At 46.0% G+C, this 21583-nt stretch overlaps 1 protein-coding gene across 1 annotated transcript in view; it reads left to right on the top strand.

Moving 5' to 3' along the window:
• Nucleotides 1-21583, top strand: part of ADAMTS6 (ADAM metallopeptidase with thrombospondin type 1 motif 6) — a 2426739-nt gene that overhangs the window by 14847 nt on the left and 2390309 nt on the right. The gene's annotated exons all lie outside the window — the stretch shown is intronic.

The following is a 21583-nucleotide window of genomic DNA, read 5'->3' as shown; positions in this document are numbered from 1 at the left end:
TCGGCGGAAGAAGGCCAAGCGCTCAAGGTTCAGGAGTGGTTCCCGCCACTCGTCCTCATGGAAGCGCTCGAGGAGAAGGCACTGCTGTTCGCCTTCCTCATCGTCTTCCTCAGGCGACATCCCCGAGAGGGTGAGATGCCCATCCAAGAAATCGACGCCAGCAGAATGGGAAGCTTTCCGTGTGGAGATGCTTTAGATTCTTGATAAACATGGCAAGGCTCCGTCCACGCCTTCTGTGGAAGCCGGCAGGGAGCAGTCTCGGCCGGATACTCGCCCTCCCTCGAGCCCGGGTAAACGCCATGATCCACATCAAGAGCCCTCAGGGCCTCGCTCAGACAAGGTTTCAAAGGATCGTTCGAGACATGGAGAGAGGTCAAGGTCTTCGACACCATCGAAACCTTCCAAACCCTCGAAGACCTCGACGCCATTGACGCCACCGGGACCACACCAGTTGGTAGTGCCTATCGGGTCCTCCACCCCAGTCGGACCGTCGATGCCTTCGACGCTGTTGTCAACGCCAACACCATTGGTGCCGTCTGTGCCACTTTAGCAGCGCAGATACCTGTGACTGTTGAGCCTCCGAAAAAGGTGGTCGCTAAGTCTAAGTCAACGACTTTGAAACCTCTGGGGACTATACCAGAGAAAAGATGTACCCCTCTACCGAAGAAGGATTTTTTAAAAGTCACTCACTTCCATTTTTGAGGAGGAGGAATGTTCCGATGAGGATGATGCCCCTTTTGGTCTCCAGTTTGGGAGCATTGATATGCCTGAATGCCTCATTTCGGAGGAGAGTAGGATGCAGGATCTCTGTGATTCCTTGCATAATGCAAGTGGTATAGAGACTTCTCCTGAGGTGAAGTTCGACAAACCTGACCCAGGGGAGCATGCAGGCTCCTCTTACAGGCAACGTATGTCGAGAGTGGTTGAGCATCTGGGCTGGTCTAGACGGCCTGTGCCTTATGATCAGGATGATCTTACGGACATTTTGGACAAGGGTCCATCTACAGATCCTGTGTTGCCATTACATGTGGCTCTGCAAAAAAGGGTGGCCAGGAATTGAGAAACCCCAGAGACCAATCCAGCCTTCAATATGTCTCTTACAAGAAAATACCGCCCCTCCAGTAGCAACCCCGGCTAGCTCTCAACTCACCCCACCTCCGAGAGTCTGGTGGTCCAGGCAGCCATGGCTACCTTGAAAAAGGCAGCGTACCCTACCATTCCTCCTGATAGGGATGATAAGCGCATGGATGGATGGGCACATAAGATAGTTTCGGTGGGGAGTATGGCGTTGAAGTTGGCCAACTGCACTTGTGCCTTGGAAAAATGTTCATACACTCTGTGGGAGTGCATTTCTATGGTGGTAGAGCATATTCCTGAAGAAAGGGACGGCTTCCTGGATATTGTTAAAGATGGCAAGGAAGCCATGTGTGAGTTGCTTCAGTCTGGGTTGGATTCTGCAGATAGTGTAAGCAAGTCCATGGCTATGAGCACCGTGATACACTGGTTTGTATGGTTGCAGAAGTCCAGATTTGCACCTGATGTGCAGGCTAGGCTTCTGAACATGCCATTTGACGGGTCTCATCTTTTTGGCAGCAAGGCTGACGAGAACCTTGAGAAGTTGCAGACCTCTAAAGCAGCTGCCAAGTCTTTAGGCGCAGCTGTTCAGCAACCTCAGCCTTTTCGTCCTATCGGACAGCAGTGGAGGGGTAGATCTTTTCGCTACTACTCTGCAGCCTCTTTACCATTGGCCTCTGCAACAGCCACTTCAAAACAGCTCTGAGGCCTTGTGTCACAGCTCACCAGTGTGGGGCAGACTGTCTCAGTATCTAGAAGAGTGGCGAGACATTACTTCAGATGCTTGGGCTCTGGAGACAACAGTCCTCAACAGTCCAACAACGTTACTGCCTTCCTTCTATACAGACGCCTCAGAACAATCCACCAGGGAATCACTCTTTGAGAATTCCGGATCTGCTCCTTGTGCAGGAAATAATGATCATGCTAGAGAAAGGCGCCATAGAACCAGTGCCTGTAGCGGAGTGGAACAAGGGTTGGTATTCCCCATATTTTTTTATTCCCAAAAAGGACGGTGGACTGAGACTGATCTTGGACTTGAGATACTTGAACAAGTTCCTCAGGAAGGACAAATTCAAGATGGTCACTCTTTCTCAGATCCTCCAGGCCCTCCAACCTCAGGATTGGTTGGTGTCATTGGACCTTTAGGGTGCTTAGTTTCATGTGCCAATCCATCTGAAGCATAGGAAATACCTGAGCTTCTCTGTTGGTGGCTCGCATTATCAGCCTCGAGTCCTGCCATTCGAGTTGACCTGCGCCCGAGGGTATTCACCAAACTGATGGTGGTGGCAGCGCATCTCAGGAGAGGGGGGATTCACGTCTACCCCTATCTGGACGATTGGCTGATCAGGGCACGTTCTCCCGAACAAGCCATGGATCATCTCAACGCTATCTGCCACAACCTTCATAGACTGGGCTTCTCCCTCAATTTCAAGAAGTCCCATATGACACCTTCCCAATAGCTCCAGTACATCGGGGCTGTATTAGACAAATCCTGTGAAAGTGCTCGCCACCCAGGGTGAGGGCTCAAGACATTCTCCAGATGGTCACCAAATTCCAGAGTGCCCAGAGTCTTCCGGCCTTCAAATTTTTGAGGTTGCTTGGCCTCATGGCATCCTGCAATTTTCTGGTGCCAGATGCACGCCTGAGAATGAGATCCCTTCAATGGGCTCTCAGAACGCAATGGTCCCAGTTCTCAGGAGGATGTCGGATCACCTTCGGATCGTGGTCAGAGTTTCACAGGATCTTCTGTGGTGGGCCTGCGAGGAAAATCTTATGAAGGGAGAACACTTTTGGCAACCATGGCTGGAGATAACTGTAGTGACGGACACCTCACGTTGGAGGAACATCCAGTCGAAAGAACGTTACCCGGGGTAAGTAACTTGTTCCTCTCATTAATAGATACCATCAACCTTGACCAATTAAACCGATATGTATCTCATTGTAATATATACAGGTTCAGGCTCCCAGTTCACTCCCGAAATATGTTGACCTCAAGTGTCAGCTCACAGGTTCTTACTCATTCCAAAGCCCTGCCTCCATCCGGTGTCCGCAAAGATTTCTCCACAGAGACTGTTATTCTATGATATTGAGTCTTTCATTGCACACCATCTGCCATGTTCACACTTATTGGGACCTTCAGGATTTGCAAGAAGTGGGTGTTTTCAGATTTAAAGCAGAGAGTTAACCGATTGTAACATTGAAGTTGCACGAGAATAGTCCCATTATGATGAGTAATGAAGTTAAATGCTGCTACACAAGTAAGTTTGCCACTCCTCCACCGTCTCGGAAGTTAGCGGCTGACCCAAAATTTGAAGGGTTAGCCTCTGTCTAAAGTTTGGCCTAGGTGCTCCCCTGGATGTGCGCACTTGCATTTTGTTAGGCAGAGAGGTGAGGGAAGCCTTTCCCCGAAACTTGGCGGTGTTAAAGTTTTACTGTGTTTGTTCAGAAAAATGTGCTTGAACAAATGCAGTAAAACTTTAAAGCTGCTACTTTCAAGAAAGACTTCCATCGCCTCTCTGCATATTGCACTTTAAAATATATTATTTGATAGTTGGTCCCTACACCAGAGCACGGAGGGGGTAGAACAGTGGGGTGGAGCCTCCATGTTGCCCCACCTATTTTCTCAAGGGGCCCTTTCCATCACCACTTAGCCCTCCCCGAAATGTAGGTTTTGTTGCGCCGCTGGCTCGGAGGGAACTTAGATCAAATAACTCTTGTCTCCTACAGGTACCAAGGTCTAGGTTATCATTGGCGGCTCAAGGGTCTTTCTGCTACATTGCCCCAAGTGTTGGAATGCCCTCCCTCCAGACCTATGAGCATGCATCTTACTGTCTGGTTTCAAATGTGGATTGGAAACAGTCTTATATCAATGACAGTCTCTCTGAACTCCGCACACTATCACTGATCTAAGCTCAGTTATCTGTTGTCTTGTCCATCGTTGCTATGCCTATGGACCTTTGTTCTGCGCTGTATAAACTAAATAAAGAAATAAGGCACACTGCGATTCCAACGTCCAAACACTAATTTGTAGCTCAGATAATTGTATTGGACTCAAAGGTACTATGGGTGAGTTTAGTTGTGTTAGACATAGAGCTAAACCAGCTTGTCGGCTTTGGATAAAGAGGCGGATCCAGGTCTAATTCAAGACTCGTAATGGGGAGTAGCGACATTTTGCACAGGAACATGCTCTGAATTTGGATTCACTTTGACAGTCGTGTGCATTTAACTAAAATACTGTTGTAGTGCAGCTCTGTCAAATGAATCGCCTCAAAGCACGTCCTGTTTTGAGAAGTGAGTTCACAGATGATTCACAAAAATGTACTTCGAGTCTTTTTGTGAGGGCGGGGTGGATAGCTTCATTGCAGATGGTCACAGGAGTGTGCTCCCCCCCATCTAGGGTACAACTATAACCTCAAGAAACAGTGAGTGCCTGTTCCATGCTAATGGTGCAAACATTTACATTGAAGCAACCTTCCTCTGCAAAGATTGGAAAATGCAGACTCTTTTGGAATGCCATCTGTGAGAGTTACATAGGCCAAGGTTGGATGTTTAGCAATACAATTATGCAGATAATTCTCTCTTTGAATGTGATAATCAGACCTCACTTTCAAAATGCTCCATCCCTAAAAGTATCATGCCACCATGCTCCTTGCTGTGAAAATCTACTGGCATCCCCAGCTGGTGCCCTGCAGTGGCAACAGGGCTGGTTCCAAAGTCACATGTGCATTCCTGAACACAGCTGCTGGAACCCAAAGTTCAAATATACAGAGTTGGCTTTTTAACTGTATGTACCTGTGGTTCAAAATATCATATCATAATGGTGTACCCCAGAAGTGTAGTGGCAGTTGCTAAAAACGAAATATAAGCAATGTCTGATTTGGACATGGTGGTTATAGAGACTACATAATTATATGACCACAAGCATTTGATATCATTTTATTGTTAAATTGTTGGGCAGTGACTCATTCCTGACAGGCCTTGGCAGGTTGAAAGCTGTCTGGACTGGGTGTACCCACAACAACCATGTTGGGTCTCACCCATGAAGCCTCCCTCTATGATACTTCTTTCAGGGAAACAGAACACATCCTGGAATGTCCACTGGGAACTGGTGCTACAAAGACAGTTATATCATTACAATGGCCACCTCACAACAGGGTTGCTAATTACTGGAAACCTTTTGATGTAAGCAGCCAGTGGAGGTGGGTGGAATTAGAATAACCCATGAGAGAGCTTCAGTCCACAGAGGGGCCTCACCAGCTTGGATTTTGCTAGTGCTCTCAAGCTTCCTGTCCCCCTCTCCACTTCCTGCAGAAAGCACTCTGGATATGACATCAGAAATCAAAAGACATTTGTTACAACAACCTGGAGACCCTTAACACAGGCTTGCGCTGGACAATCCACTTTGGCATTTTGCCTACATAGGGGGAAGGACCGCCCCCAGAACCCTGCATACTTAATTGATTCATCTTTGGACAGTGATTCAAGAAGGACTCACTGGAACCTGAAGGATTGGAAGTAAAGTCTACTCCCAAATCCTCTGCCATAGAGGTGAAGACCAGGTGCTCCAAGGAAGAGGAAAGCTTTTCTGCCTAACCCTACCATGGGCCTATTTGGAATGACCTGCTTGCTGGCCAAGGCCTTTGGAAACTGACACACTGGCACCCAGGACGCTGCTCACTGGAGGTGACCGAAATATGCCAGTGCTCTCTGCAAATCTTCCTGCTTGGAAAGTGGAGAAAAAAGGATGTAGTTTTGTAGCATGCTCAACTCAACACTGTCTGCCTGGTTTCCAGTTTCTTCATGTTTCATGCCATTGTCACTGCAGTACCGTTTTGCTGCGTTGAGCCAGTTGAACCCACTCACCTGGGATGGCAAGTCTCCATTTCCCTGCACCCAAAGCCGCTGAGTCTTCCAGCGCCACTGACCAATTCCGCCTTATGTTCCCAGCATCTTCGACCTGCAAGCTGTTACCGCTACCGAGCAGTGCCGCAACTTTGGAATCCGTCACCTTCGCCCACCCGACTCGACCCCAGCACACCACCAAGAGAGCCCATACGGTTCACAGTCAAAAATCCTGGCTGCATGATTTTGCACCCTCAAAGACAATAACTAAAGGTATATGAAGCGGCTGACCTGCCATTGAATCTATTTTCTCTACCTTTTTTAAAGACATCCTCATAAATGTTAATATTTTCTGCTGACATCTTTGCCTGTGCACCTGGTCTGCAAACCAAGTGTGCCAATTTAGTTAAACGCCTCCCTTCTCTGTATTTTCATTTACAAGGGTGGCCAAGTAGTGTTTGAATTAGCTGTGTGCATTTGTGTTAGTTTAATTAACGGTCCATTTATTCATGTTATAGAGCCTTGGTTGGACATTCTACTTTTTGGATGCGACACTACTATTGTTGTTTCGATTGCTCCTGTATCAGCTCACACCTCTCCTGAAGAGTACAGCCTGCCTCGGCGTGTGCTTCAATAAAATGCAAAGGGTGCATGCCTGTCGGGCTGTGCCTGTTTCACTTTTACAATTGGCATCACTGCTGGTTTAGTAGTAGTGTGCACCTGCAAAGGCACTTTAGACACTCCTCCTACCTGCACTCCAGAACAGGAGTCCTTTGGCCACACAGGCTGCCACCCATCCTCTGAAGCTGCCCATTGTAGCAACTGCGTGCACATCCACCCACGGCATGTGAGCAATGCTTCCCAAGGCCATTCCCGCCTAATGTTGAATCACGTGACTCATACGGCCTCAGACTCCACTGAATTGGGTGCACCTGGACAGGTTTTCTTTTTCTGTGAAAACATGTTTTGGCAAGGTCTCAAGCCCGTTGTTTTTTAAAAAATGTTATTAAGAATGCTGTTTATGTAAAATGACCATCTGTACGTTTGTATATTTCAGATCCTTCTAATCCGAAATGCAATACGTTACAATGCCTAAAAGTGTCCCGTGTCTGTCTTCTTCTGCCAGTGATCAAGGAATGATGGCATCCTTATAACACAGAAGGTGTAGCTCCTGTGGAATCTGTGCCTGTAGTAAGCTTTACTCATACCTGACGCCTTCAGCCGGTCCTGGTTTTGTACAATGCACGCTGGCACTTGTAGCCCATCTATTCAATTGAAAACATGAAACTACAGACCCCAGCATGCAGTACGTAAAACCAGGACTGACTGAAGACGGCATGAAAGACATGGGAGCACTTTCAGTCTATGCTAAACAAAACAGCTACTGTCCTTTCTTGGACTCACATAACAACACAACTAAAATTAGATGGGCGGAAGATGGTGCTTGAAGAAGTGTAGCTAGTGTGCATGCCGGAGGGGCACCTGCAGTACTCCAACTCAGACTGCCGTGTAAAGATTAATGCACACTGGTCAAGTTTGCAAAGTAAAGGAAATGTGCAAAAGTGTGGGTGGCCACTGCCGAGAAGGCACATGGATCAAATAACATGTTGTATGGGATGTATGCCACGCAGGAGAGTCTATCACCACGTTTAAGCGCACTGCACCCACCACAGAGGAGAAATGTACACTTGCATATCAATCGGTGGGGTAGAGTGAAACATCGTATAGAACGGGCTATTTGAGACATGGTTGTTGTCAGTAGAGGGGCTGCTAAATACTACTAATAACTACTGATCTAACCCGAAGTGGCCATGAGACAGCATGTCAGGGCTATACGGCACACACCATATGTAAGTTATGTTAGTGTTTATATACCACTGGGTTGTCACAGGTGTGGCTTGAAGGCACTAAGCTCTGAGGGAGATTGCAGTGAAATGCAAGGGTTTAGAGGACGTTTTGGGAAACAAGCACGATCGGGGCCATTTTAGGCACTTTTGGGGCACTGGGCACGGACATCTTTGAGGCCCCCCTCCACCAAACCAAAGGAATTAAGGGATCAAGAATACAAGTCGCGCCCGCCACCCGTCGCGTTCACAACCTATAGGTTGATATGCTACCTTGCAGCATAATAAGCACGTTTACTCCCTTTAAGTCCCTTTAACCTCTTCATTCTTGCTCTAATCAGAATGATAAATAAGTAGCATTTGAAGACCAACATTAGCAGTCTACAAAGAGGTTACTGTTCTAGTACATACAGGATCATTTTGATCAATAGCATCCAGGAAGGTATGCAGCCTGTAGTATTAATGCAGGAACAGGAACGTATGTAAAAGGTACTTGTAACCCATAATAGACAGAGAACTCATATTGGCTGCCTGACAGAATGCAAAAGTGCTCATGCATGGACAGAGGAGACCAATTGGAAGGATTAGAAAGCTACACATACCGTAGCATGGATAGTGGATGCAGATTAGAAGCTACCAGGGAGGTGTCTTTATCCAGACAGACTGAGATTGAAGTGTGATATGGTGTTAAAATAGTGTTGCCATTAGATATCAAAGGAACACATGACTGTGGTGTGCAATATAAATATGCTCACTATTAAAGTGGAAGCACCCCTATAGCCAGTGAAACCATGAATAAGTATTTTATGAAGATCATACCATGAGAAGGAAATCACTGTGAAGGGCTGACAATTTTGAAAGGTTTAGGAAGTGGCAATATTGAGAGGTTATGCAATACAACATTAAATGAGATGCCCAGGATCACACATTGGTTAAGGGATGAAGGGGTGAAGCTGGGATGTGTGCTATGGTTGGCACACTACCTGTCTGTCTATCCTGTTCTATAGAACTTGTATTTCACTATAACCTGTCTGCTTTTATGGTGTATCCTCCTATTTGTTGTAATTACATATCGGCCTCTGGCTCCCTGTATCTGTATTGTGCAATAAGGCATGTACAGAGTCACCCAGCCGTGAAAATGCCTGATGGCCTTACAGGACCCCCCCCCCCCGAACGTACACCAAACTCACTGGTGGTAGGTCTTCAGTCTGTGCCCGAACTCGTCTTGCATCTGCAGAACTCTACAATGCCTTCTTAGCACGCACCCTCCAGAGATGCACAAGCACTACTTTATGGAGCTGCAACTCCCTTAAGTGAACTTCAGCCCACTCCACTGTGCGTACAGGTGTCTGAGCGTAAAGCAGGAATGCTGCGCCCATGTTGTCCGTCTCAGGCTGGCCCAGGGGATTACCATGGCAGGCTGGCCTTAGTGGCTGCAGCACCCTGGGCGAATTGGCATCTTCACCCCCGTGCACCCCTGGTCACCAGAGGGCGGGGGCAGGATGAGCCACATTTTATTTTTTTCATACCTCCTCTCTTTTCGGCGCCTCGCAGGGGGTTAATCACTGGAATAGGACCTTCATGCTAATGCATGAGCAGCCTATTCCAATGAAAACCGCCTCGTTCCCACGTCAGAGCGAGGAGGTAATCATGTGAATAGGGTGCTCGGCCCTGCCGCATTTAATAACAAAAGGGCGCTTGCCACGCCTTCTCCCACTACGCCAACTCAACTTGAAAGACTCCCCCGAACTGGCGTGGCAGGGGCCTAATGGCGCTCAGTGTGGTCGCCCGGCCTGCCCTGCCCGCCCTGCCCTAAGGCCGGCCCTGCACCATGGGCACCCGTTCTGCCTCACTCGTGCGTTTCACGCACACCAATGCAGCCCCTGCCTTGCAAGAGACTATGCCGACCTTTCAAGGGTTCGAAGCAGGCAACACACATCAAAGATGTGTGCCTGACTACCTCATTGTTATCTGTGGGGGTACGGGGTTGCAATAAGGAGGCAGATACTGGACATAATAACAGGATACCAAGCCGTGTCTTATGGTATCGGCCTCGGTTGGGCACTGACGACGTGCCTTGTATGATGCCCCTTTTATTGGAGAGGCCCTGTGACGGGCACACGCTGCCTCCCTTAAAGCAACCACATAACAGGTAGGTCCTGGCATTTGGGACCCACTGTAGCCACTTCACTAGACGTTTTGGCGAATCCACATCCGGGCGGAAAATGCAAACCTGCGTGACCCAGAAGTGCAAGAAAAGGGCCGTGCTGTAGCCAGCGAGTCCAGCCAATAGCCTGTCATTCTCTTGGCCATCAACCTGGAACACCTTGCCAGGTCTGGTGGCCAGTACTCAGCGTTCATCTTCCACCAATTGGTTTGATATGTGATGACCGGTTAATGGATTGAGGCTGAAATTTTCTGCAAAGGTGTCACCAAAGTTGTTCACCATCAAGAAAGTATTGAACAAAACAGCCTCTGTACTATGAATGCTGATATTGTAGATAAAGACATCACCAGTGCTCTAAGGCACGGGCCAATGGGTATCCTGATAATGTGCTGGTATTGAAAAGGGCATATTTCAAAACTTAATAACTTTCTTCCAGGAGATTATTATATTAGTGAAATTTTTGACCATAGCAGTGTTTCATAAATTAACACCAGCAGGTGCAAACACCTGGTGAAAGCATTGTCGTACCAGGTCCGTGACTACACTGTGAGGGCAATAGCCAGCTTCGTGTCCTGAGGGGCGGCTTTCCATCCACCCCCTATAATTTATATGTATATATTTTGGCACAATATGGCACTTTCCAGACAAGCCTAGGCCCTCTGAGACCACTTCGGTGGTGGTTTGGCGCAGTCCAAAAACTTCATAACATACGAGTGTTGTAACGCGGCCACAGGGTGACATGCCTGTGCTTTATTAAATCCCTAAGTTAATAAATATATATAACCCTCTCACATAGTTATTGATTTTCAGTTGCAGTGTCTTTAGGCAATCTAATTTTAGTTTTCAGAGCTCATACATTTGGTAGATATTTGGATTTCAGTGTCTATTCGAGTTCCAATATGTAGATTGTGCTGGGAGAATTGAGTGGGACAGCGGCTTGATGCTTAACTCACTCTACCCGTGCTGCCAAAATACTTGCTCGCAAGAAGAGGCAAAACAAAAGCCTCTTTGACATACCCTTGACTCACATTTAAGGTAGCAGGGCTGAGCTCAAGGCATAACTCCAGCAGATGTTCTGGGGCATGCAGCCTCAAATAATCAAGGTGCAAAATTGTTATGAGTTCAAGAAGCTCCAAATTAAGGCATTTATCAAACTGAGTGTGTATTACTAGACATCACTAAAAAAGGAATCGAAGAACTCACCAAAACTAGTTTTTAACGTATTTGAGTGCCCGCACACAGATGAAGTAAGTGAGCCAGGCATGCTCCAAGCACAGGTTGCAATTATTGGAAAGAAGCCAGGGAGCAGCCGATCTGCAGCTAACAGGGTACTGTGGAGGTTTCACTAAGTTCCTGGTTAAGAAAGGTTTCTCTACATCACTTTTAAAGATTTAAGGTAATATCACAGGCGTTGCCCCAGGCCAATGACTGTTTCAAAGAAACTAGGAAACTCGTGTCATGCAAATTAGTGGTGCTGTTATGCATGAAATTATTTTGAGTGACAGAAGGCAACCAACCGGTCCAGCCCTATTCTCTCTTTCGGCACTAGCAGTGAGCCATCATAATAAGCGATCCCACAGCCATGCGATCACATGTAGGGGCATTCTTTTCTTACCTGCCCTATATGGGTGAAACACTTGTGTATAGGTGCGTTATAAATGCCATATCATATCGTAACTCTGCCGGGAGACCTTTCAAAGGACATTCTTCCCTTGGTTAATGGAATAATGTCGGTTGTGTGTCTCTGAGCCCTATTTCAAGTCATGCTTTTACCCATACATTTTCGGAAACAACTCCAGGCAACACTGTAATCAACAGGAAATATATCTGATTAGTTCCTGCTGCCTGGAAGATCAATCCGACCCAGTCTTTCCAGGTGTGTAAATAACTGCCAGTGAGCTGTGTAATAAAAACACCTGTAGCGGCGAAGCTAGAGTTTATTCATTTTGTGGGGCAGGCTTACCACATGAAAAGTCTGGATTATCAATGCAGCAGGTGCCCAACCATTCCCCTCAGCTTTGCCATTGCCTGCATCCTTCAGCTGCGCCTGGATCATGCTTCACCTTGTGACATGTGAGGAAGGGAATGGCGATACAGGCTTGAACTAACCCCGGCTTGGACAGTTTAAGGCGTAAATTATATGTCACCTATGTCTAGAAAAAGAAAATGGAGCCCTTCACATACTTACTTTCACACTGGCTCCTATTATTATTTCAGGCCGTAGGTACCTTGTCTGTTGTGTGCCCGCACCTTACGAGAATACTACAATGATAGTTTGTAAGTGCCAATGTTGCACAAGGTCCTTCCGTTTAGAAAAGTGCACCGCATTGTATTTTGTAGCTCTGTGAGCCAAGTTTGTGTCCGTTAAGCCTTCAAAGAGTATGTACTGTGCTAAAACGAGGAAACACATTGCAATATGCTGCTGCCCACAAGGTCGTTTCCCCCGATAAAAGTGTCCATTTGCATCACTCAGGGATGCAGATTTCTCGACAATGAGATGTGGCTGTTGCCAAAGCAGGCGCACACACTGAGGAGCTGTAGCCATGCACTTCTGCTCTGTTGCAGCCTCTGAGGGCCCACCCAGTCGGCCAGACTTCCAATTGCCCAGGTGTTGCAGCGCCATGTAAGCATAACTTAAATGCAACAGGGCTTTGGGTTTGCTTAGTTCAATGCTGAAGACCACCCATAGCTGTAGGTTTAGGGAGCGCATTAGTATCTCAAAACCTCGCTTCTAGACATGAAATGGGGCAGCACCCCAGCCCTGCTGTATTCCCTCTACTTTTCACATGGTGCTGAACTGGAGGCTTCCAGCTCTTTAAGATGAGTAGCGGTACCCTGGAGATAGATGGGGATGCAGATTTTATTCATACATCAATAATCAAGACGACACAAATAGTTAGGGAAAGTTTGTCTGTTTTAATGTCAAATATATTAAAACAGGGAGTACAATCAACATCAGCATCTGACTCTAACTACTTCATAAAAAACTTGGGCTTTTCTACCCAAAAGTGGTCATCACTGACATGCTGACCTGCGTCATTATCAACGTCGTCCTACGTGGCAAGCTACAAAAACCTATCGGGAGGTGGGATTGGTTCTAAGCGAATAACTAAGCATAGGTTCTATATCCGTGTGGAGTAAAGGAAAGAGGTAATTGGATAGTTGACATCAGGTGGGGCGACTAAGCCCTCCCTTCTAAATGGCCACTACGAATGTCACTAAATGTGCAATGTCCCATTGGCTACACACAATATAGGACCCTCAACTACGTGGTCCCCTACAATTGGTTGGCTTCTGACCCCCATCAGTACTTTTCCTACCTACGTTAGCAGCACGCAGACTGAACAACCAGGTGCGGATGAGCTTGTCTTGATACCAGCTTCCCACCAATTAAAATATCATCCATCATCACCTCAATGGTCCAGTGTCAATAAGTGCTTTGAAGTTGGCCTTGAGTTTATACTGTTCTCTGAGAATTTTTAAGGAGTATGGGCACTAGCCGGCTTCCGTGCGTAGGTGTGATAATCTTGCTCGTCCAACTTCCTTCCATCACGTTACTGGACACCACAAAATTGAGTCTTTTTGTGTATTTGATTTTATTCTTTAATAGTCCTCTGACATCTTCTGTTTTTGCTTGACCTCTCTGAAAAGGAGCTTTTGTTCTTTCACGTTAATTGTATCCAATGTCAGCCAATTCCAGTTTGATAAGACCTTGGCTTTCTTGGCTTTCTTGGCTCAGTGAACTCCTTAGCTGCACTTTTATTGTGTTTAATTAAATTGCTTTTCTCAACTGCGACACTGAAATGAGGCCTTCTCGCCTTTGTTCAGTACTGGTTATATACGTACCGGAAACATTTATTCTTTATTTGTCCATGTGTATCTATCGAGGTATATATGTATATATTGGCGCTTGCTGCGGTCTAATCTACATAAAAGCATGTGGCTAGCTTCATGATTGCTTTGCTGCTTGCGTTACATTGTATCTGTACACGTTTATACTATCTAAGTATCTTCATCAGGTCTGTGGCATAAGTCTCTTCACCTTGATCCCAAGATGTCACTTATCCTTGGCATCTTCTTGTAACTTATAAATCGTCTGCCTCTATGGTCCAGTTATCTTTCTATATAGGTGTCGATTCAACTTTGTATAACGTTACCATTCAGCCTTGTCATTTAGTTTCTTTGCTTCTTCAGGAATCTCGTTCAAATGGCCATCATAATGTCTTGAATGCAGGTATGGTTTCCTCAATTGGTACTTTACCTCCCATATTCTCTTAGGTATAGGTATTCGTATGGGTACTGCACAGGGCCCACGCTTTTCTCTTTGCTGGTTTAACTGTTCAGTATACGTCACATACTTTGGTTCATACGTTTCAGGTAATGTAGGCGGGACAGTTGGAGTGGGGGTACTTGGCTCCTCCTCTACAGTGTTCAGTCTTGGAGAAACGGTAGTGCATGCCACAACGCGTTCTTTGTATCCCAAGAGGGGGTGTAGAATGCGAAGGCCCTTCTTGAGTCGGTGGTCCTGGCAGGTAGACAAGCATGGTTGTATTGTTAAAATATTCTAGCCTGGCTGAGGCTGATCGGCAGGAGCTCCTCTACGGGATTAGCACGGTGGTAGTGTAGTAACATTTGAAAACCTGATTGTGATAATAAACAGGCTATTAGGAACATAGTTGAATCTGAACAAAGTTCCTCAGAACTCTGTCCATTCCAGCCACAGTCATGAACAGCATTTTTCAGATTCTCCACACCTGGCTTGTAAACCTTTCAGTTTGTCAGTTCTCCTTATCCAGCACACACTATCTGTCAAGTGTACCATCACAGGGCCAGGCACACTCCATATTCACTCTTGTGGAGAGAATAAAATCGTCCTGGCAACTTGTGTAGGCCCTAAGTAGGCAACCATCTCCTGAGCGCGCCTGTCCAGAAGTTAGATGTGCTCACTCCTGGAAAGAGATCACAACTATTTCAGCTTGCAGACAGAGCATTGTGGAAGCATCGGCATGGATCGTCAGGGGCATTGTGTGATTCCCAGCTCTATCATCGACTTCCTGGGATGATGCAGTTTGTGACCCGCTCTACCCCACCTGAGCCACATCTATGATTATAGAGGTGAGCAGTCGGCCTCTCTGTGGATGTCATGCTCAAACTTTTCAGTATTGGCATTGCTCAATTTGTAAACAAATAAGTGCCCTAGCGCAAATAGTTGCAAGCACACTTGTGACACCCCCACCCACTGTTGGCCTTGTCCACTGTTAAGAATTTCGTAAAGTTGCTAACAAAATACCCCAAATCCTTTCCTAATAAATTAACTGAGATAATAAGTGTCAGTGCTAGAAAACAAACCCAGGGGCTTAACTCTGCAACCACCTGAAGGTGCTGGGTATGGGGGAAGGTCCAGCACCCAAAGGCTGTCCGACCTGTACAGCTTTTTGATCCCTCAGTGACCACAGAGAGGACCTGCAAGTACATAGCCTAGCAACACAATGAACTCGTCAAATCACAAGTGCCCTGCCATGAGCACACCCTGCAAGAACTGTATAGGAATCTTTTTCTAGGATTAGATGAAAAAATGTTTTTCAGCACACCTCAAGGTGTGTATGTCGCCAGTGTCTCAGCATTTGAACAGGATTAGACAATACTTGAATGCTCACAGGTGATTTGTATAATGATAACATGAGGTTTGTTGCTATGCAGAGTAAGCTGCAAAGATGTAGTCTGTGGCTCAGTGGAGTAATGCATGCCCTATTGGAATGAGTGTTTGACCTCATGATTACAGCCTTAACTCTCAGCAACACCACTCAGCCCTACATCCTTCTGAGGTTGATAAATAGAGTACCATTGTGTAGCATTGTTGAGTGCCAGGATGGCAGTGTGTGAACAGATGCGGGTGATAGATGTTTTCTTAAAAAGGCATGCCACTTTTGTACTGGCATTGTGGGCTAAAAGCATGATGAGTGCTTTTATGTAAGCATACTCGCCTATATGACCTACATCGGTGCAGTGAGTAAGGACGTGTTTTCTTATCGTGGCATGACATTTTTACTGGCATTATTGGCAAAGCCAACAGGAGTGTGTTCTTACTTGGGGATACTGGCATATATTGGTAGGGCTAGCATGAATATGCGTCCTTATATTATCACTGGCACTATGGGCAAATCAAACATGAGTATGTTCTTATTTGGGAAAACTGACATATATTGGTGCAACCAGCCAGCATGGACATCTATAGGCACAGCCAGCCTAAAAATGTGTTTTACTCTGGAAGAATATTGGCATATATTGTGGGCAAAGTCATCATGAAAGTCCATTGGAAAACACTTGTGTACATTGTTGGTGACTTGACATCTATTGTATCTTTTCATGTGTTGCCGTACAAAACTGATTATAGACTGTGGCGCTTTTTTTACCCAATGTTTCACAGAAAGTGTACTGTAAAATGCACCATTTTAAGCCGTCATTTGAAACATTTTCTCAGGGGGAAGCCCTTGAATCCCGTTTGTGCTACCTCGCTACACTCGGTCACTTCCATATATTCATAGGAAATGTAACAGAAGTCCCGAGAATAGAATTAGTTTACAGTGCATGTGTGAGGAATTGCCATCTGGCAAAGGTGTAGAACCCATGGCTTTTAAAAAATGTTTATTATTTCATAAAATGATGCAGATAATTAGATCTCTGAAATGGAACCCGTGTCCTTAAGTAGTTCTACTTAAGTAGTCCCACACTATGCTGGGGGCCGAATCGTGTACTAAAGTAGTCTTACGTAGTCCTACTTCAGGACATGATTCAGCCCCTGGCCTGAACCCGCCAAGGGTTCCCACTTCATGAAATCAAAGAGGATGGGTTAGCGAGCCTGCCGCCTCCACAGATCCAGGACACAAACATTTCATCATGCTTGCAGGTAGTGATTTCAATTTTGGATTTACACCATAATGAAGGAGAAATATTGCTTAAATAAAAGCAGCATCCTTAAGAATTCAACTTCTTGGATTCATTCAGAGCGCTTTGTCCTGAAGAAGATAGTCAATCTATGCTATGCGATGGATCCATGTTGAAACTAGCCAATTAGAGTCTATAAATTGACTTCTGCCTCAAAGGAAGACACAAGGCTGAATGTCTCAGCTAGGAGACTTAGGATATGATTTGTCATACCATGTTTTTATTAACAATTGTGCATTTGCAATTTGTATTTATTTGTATGTTAAAAATATTTATGTACACTGCACTTTTCTGAGCATGGACACATTCTCAGTGTGATTTATTGATATTCTAGGAACTGTATGTTTTTTCTAGCACTTTAGCACAATGCTCATTGTTTTTAATCAAGTGGATTGTCTAATAACATATATATATATATCTCCTATTTCCATTGTGGGTCTTTATAGTTCCTTTTTGGAACATAGTTTGACTATCCCATATATTTCCATTCCTCAGTATCCATAAAAGCATAGTGTAGAATGGTGAATGGTACTTCTCATAATTATTACAGCCACAGAAATCTGATGTCACACGTGTCAGTCCTGTGAGCGCAGCTCAGCTGTGAAGGGATTATGTGTATTTTTCTCAGAGAAGGCTGTCCCTGTCACTAGTGGCAAGACTGCAGCCTTGGGGGTGGCCTCTCTGTTTTCCTTTTGTGAGGGTAGGTAAGCCCTGCCCCACCCCCAGAGAGTTACCCATTACTCAGGAAGCTGGCCTGGGAACAGGAATCAAAGGGCACATGCATTCACAAAAGTATTAGTCTCACACTAGGGTGCTGCATACCTAAAGACAGAGGGGGATCTTTGTGCCCTCTCCATTTCCTGTAGCATAAGTAACTTTGAATGTGATGTCAGAGGGCAAAGTCCACTTGTTTCAAGAACCAGGATTGGACCCTTAAAGCAGTTTGGCTTTAGTCCAATACCTGGGGGCTTTTGACTTTAAAAGAAGCGGTCTCCCACTACTTCCTAGGTTTATCTCTGCATTTCAGCCCATGAATAAGAATTTGTTTGGCCCCTGTTGGAATAGCAGTCCTTTCCAACGTCCTCCAGTTGTGAGGTGAAGACGGGCAGTCCAAGGCAGGGTCCAGCTCTGCTCCCTAAACATCCCCAGAGAACATTGGTGGTGACCTGCTGTTGGAAGAAGACTTGCCTCTCTGCCAGCAACCAGCGGCTCCCAGGACCTTACAGTGTTGAAGGACCCATGCAGTTTGGTGCCAGCGCCAACCTTTTTTGGAAGCATGGAAAAGGACTTATCTTGTCTCAGAGCCCCTGGGAGACAAGACAGTCGGGATCCTAGCGTTTTTGCCTTTCAACTGCTTGGAGCTGTGTTTCAAGAACCATTTGACACATTCACTACCACGACCCTCCAGTGCTGCCTTTTGCACTCTCCTGATCTTTAAATCACTTGACAGGGCCAAGAAGTCTGGTTCGGCACTGCCGGACCACCAAGAACTGAGAAAGGTATTTTTGACTGCTAACTGCCCCATTGGTCCATCTTTGTGCCACAGTGACCCCCAGGTCACATTAAACCCTTATTGCATCCAAGAACATATCCTTTTAAAGAGCATTGTGGTTATTACTTGCCTTACACCCTTCATTCATTACTCAGAATGCTGCATCTTCCTATCTTTGCTTATGCAATATCCTTTCCTCAGATGTGGGTTTTAAGTACTATGTTTCTAGTTAGTTATTATTGTACATGGTGTGGTTAATAAAATTATGTATATTTTTAAAGAACCTTGATTGGACATTCTTTACATTTGGACTGCTCTACTTCGGTGTTTGGGTTGGTACTGATCCACATTCACACCCCTCTTGAGAATATAGCCTACCTTTGGCCCACGTTACCACAAAAGGCGAAAGAGGTGTATCTCTTATCTGTGCCTGTTTGACCTTTATAATTGTGTTGGCTCTTGGTTTGTAGAAGTGTGAGGGCTGAGTGGGCATTTTAGCCTCATCCTTGTACCTCTGCATGACAAGTCAAAGTCCGGTACTCCACAAAATACTAACTCATGATATTGCCACATAAGTATCGACAGTGACCATTCATATAAGGAACATCACAAAGTTTATCTGGCACTTGGCTTACTTTTGGCAGCTCCTGTTAACGTAACTTCCCATGAGCACCTACAATATTTAAGTCTCAATCTGTGATTTCATGTTCTGTGATGTCACTGATGTCATTGCATATACAAACTGGGGGGCCCCACTAGGAGGACCAGATTTAAAAAGTAAAAAACCGGGACAGGGCAACTAACATAAAAGTAGTACTAACTCTAGAAAGTGGCTGTGAAGGCTTAAGTGTTACTGTTCAAATAAACACATATTATAATTACTTTATCACAATCTAACACTGTCTTAAATGGTAAAATGCTGCCTTTCTTCTGTGCGAGATTGTGCATTCCTGCCTGCCAGCTATAAAGACCTACTACCAAAAACCGGGACCACTGCAGTTTCCAGTGGAAACATAATCTTGAAAAAGGGGGACAGAGCTCCAATTTCCGGGGCAATCCCTGCAAAACCGGGACGTATGGTCACATTCGGCCCCACACATCTTTTGTTGACTATGACCCGCAAATCCTAAGACCGGCCCTGGTCATAGGGGCCTTAAACGTAACCTCCAGTGATCCCTAAATGATGTCCACCATGAACGTCCCTCCCGAGACCCAAGGTTCTTGTCAGTACTTTCCTTGTCTGCTTTCGTCCACTCTTTGTCACTTCTCGCTACTATTATACAGCCTCTCAGTTCAGGTTTTGGAGAGAGTGGGAAGGGATCTGTGCAGTCCCCTCTGCAGTCCTTTAGACCATCTATACGGAAAACAATCTTTGTGACTACGTTTAACACTACTTGATAACAAAATGTGTGATTTATAGATTTAAGAATGAAAGAGAAAATATACCCCCATCCCTCAAAATAAGTTGCAGTATATGGTGGCAGGAGGATGTGTACTGCGCAGCCAGAAAACGTGCGTGACGCTTTGAAATACGGGAAGTACACGCTCAACACAATTGTTACCATTAACTCTGTTAAAAAAGCACACAAAACAACCACCAACAACCGCTGGCTCCATTGACAACTCCCCGAGTGCGCAAAAAAAGTAAGCGCAGCTGGAATATAGTTTAAAAAAAACATATTCCTGGTGTTTGGTAAGTGGGGCGGTGAGGGAGATGCCGTCTAGACCAAAATGTCACTGGTTCACGTCATGACTACGGCGCATATCCCTGGGCAGGTCTTTCTTCTAAATATACCTGCCTGCAGCCCCCACGGGCAGAGCGCGCCTTTTCTGTCAGAGAGGCGCGCGGCGGGCGGATGTCAGACTGTGGCAACTGTCACTGGAAGAAAGAGGCGGGAGGGCGACGCCTCACTGCTGTTTGCTGAACCTGAGCCCAGGCGGCGTGAGATGGCAGGGGGCCGAGGGATGTCTCGTGCCCCCGGTCTCGCCCCGGCTCTATTGCCGTCCACTTTCATCATCGCCCCAAGACTGTAGTCAGGGAGCGCGCGAATTTCCCTCTCAGCCTCGCGCTAATTGCCAGCGGTGATATTGGGCGCCCTTCACATGACCTGCTCATTTAAAAATACAGCACTATTACCACTGTGTTGAATTTTAATTAGAACTGGCAACTAAATGGGCAGCCAGGTAAGCTGAAACGTTTATTATGGGAAAGTACCCTCAGATGTTATTTTAAGGCTGCCTATTAGAGTGACGTGTTCCTATCACTTTATGTATTTGTAATTCTTTTCTGGAAGGAAAAGTGCTTCTCCAGGAAGCATTGTACAAAGAGGAGATGGGTGGCTGGTACAGTGTCCTTGCTGAGTGTTTTACAAACGTTTACAACATAGGGATAGAGTTAATAATATGAAAATAAACCCGCAGGTGTTATGGAAGGAGCTGAAAGCGTCTGACAGCACTCTAAAACTGTAGGATTCCCTGAAGTGAGAGAGAGGTCGCTCTTAAGGGAAATCTGGTTGCCAGTCACTTTTGGAATGTCCTTGATTTCTAAGGGTAAGGAGTTCTAGTGCTAAGGAGCATGGCGGGTGAAGTACAACAAGCAGGAGACAGAACATGGTAGTCATGGCACAGTTTGGTAAAGAGAGCTTGGGAGTGTAGCATGTGAGGGGCTATCAGGAGATAGATACACACGGGTCGTCAGGGCGAGGCTAGAGGAAGGAATTGGTTTCACGTGGATGACTACCCCACGTGTAGGTGGCACTCAGAGGTTGGGCGAGAATCGCAGAGGTTGCAGAGGGGACTGGTGGTTCAGTTCAGGACCTTGTCCTGAGGAATAGAGGGGGAGCCACAGGAGGAGACAGAAATAGTAATTCAGCCTGCTAAGGACATAGGTGGCAGTGAGTCAGGTAGTAAAGGGTCGCTGCCTTGCGGTGGCTAGATTTAAACTTTGATCTTTGTTGAGGGAAAAGATGCTTAACTTCATGAGATGTATAAGTGTCCTACATTGTGCATAATTAGGCCTTTGCCCTTTTCGATTAGTGCCTCAAAAGTGGGACTGCACTGCTTTCACTTCCATCATAGTGAATGGAGTGCGAGTATCAGTGTAGTACAGGAGGACACTGACTAACAGGGTCCATGCATACTATGGCCCTGGTTAGGAATACACCACAGTTTTGATGGCTGTTCTAGGTAACCCACAAGCTAAAAAAGCCAACACAGTGG

This window comes from Ambystoma mexicanum, chromosome 6p, assembly GCF_040938575.1.
Source record: "Ambystoma mexicanum isolate Mex_15411 chromosome 6p, UKY_AmexF1_1, whole genome shotgun sequence".
Taxonomy (NCBI): domain Eukaryota; kingdom Metazoa; phylum Chordata; class Amphibia; order Caudata; family Ambystomatidae; genus Ambystoma; species Ambystoma mexicanum.
Note: the sequence above shows the minus strand (reverse complement) of the source record. Positions and strands in the feature narration are given on the sequence as shown.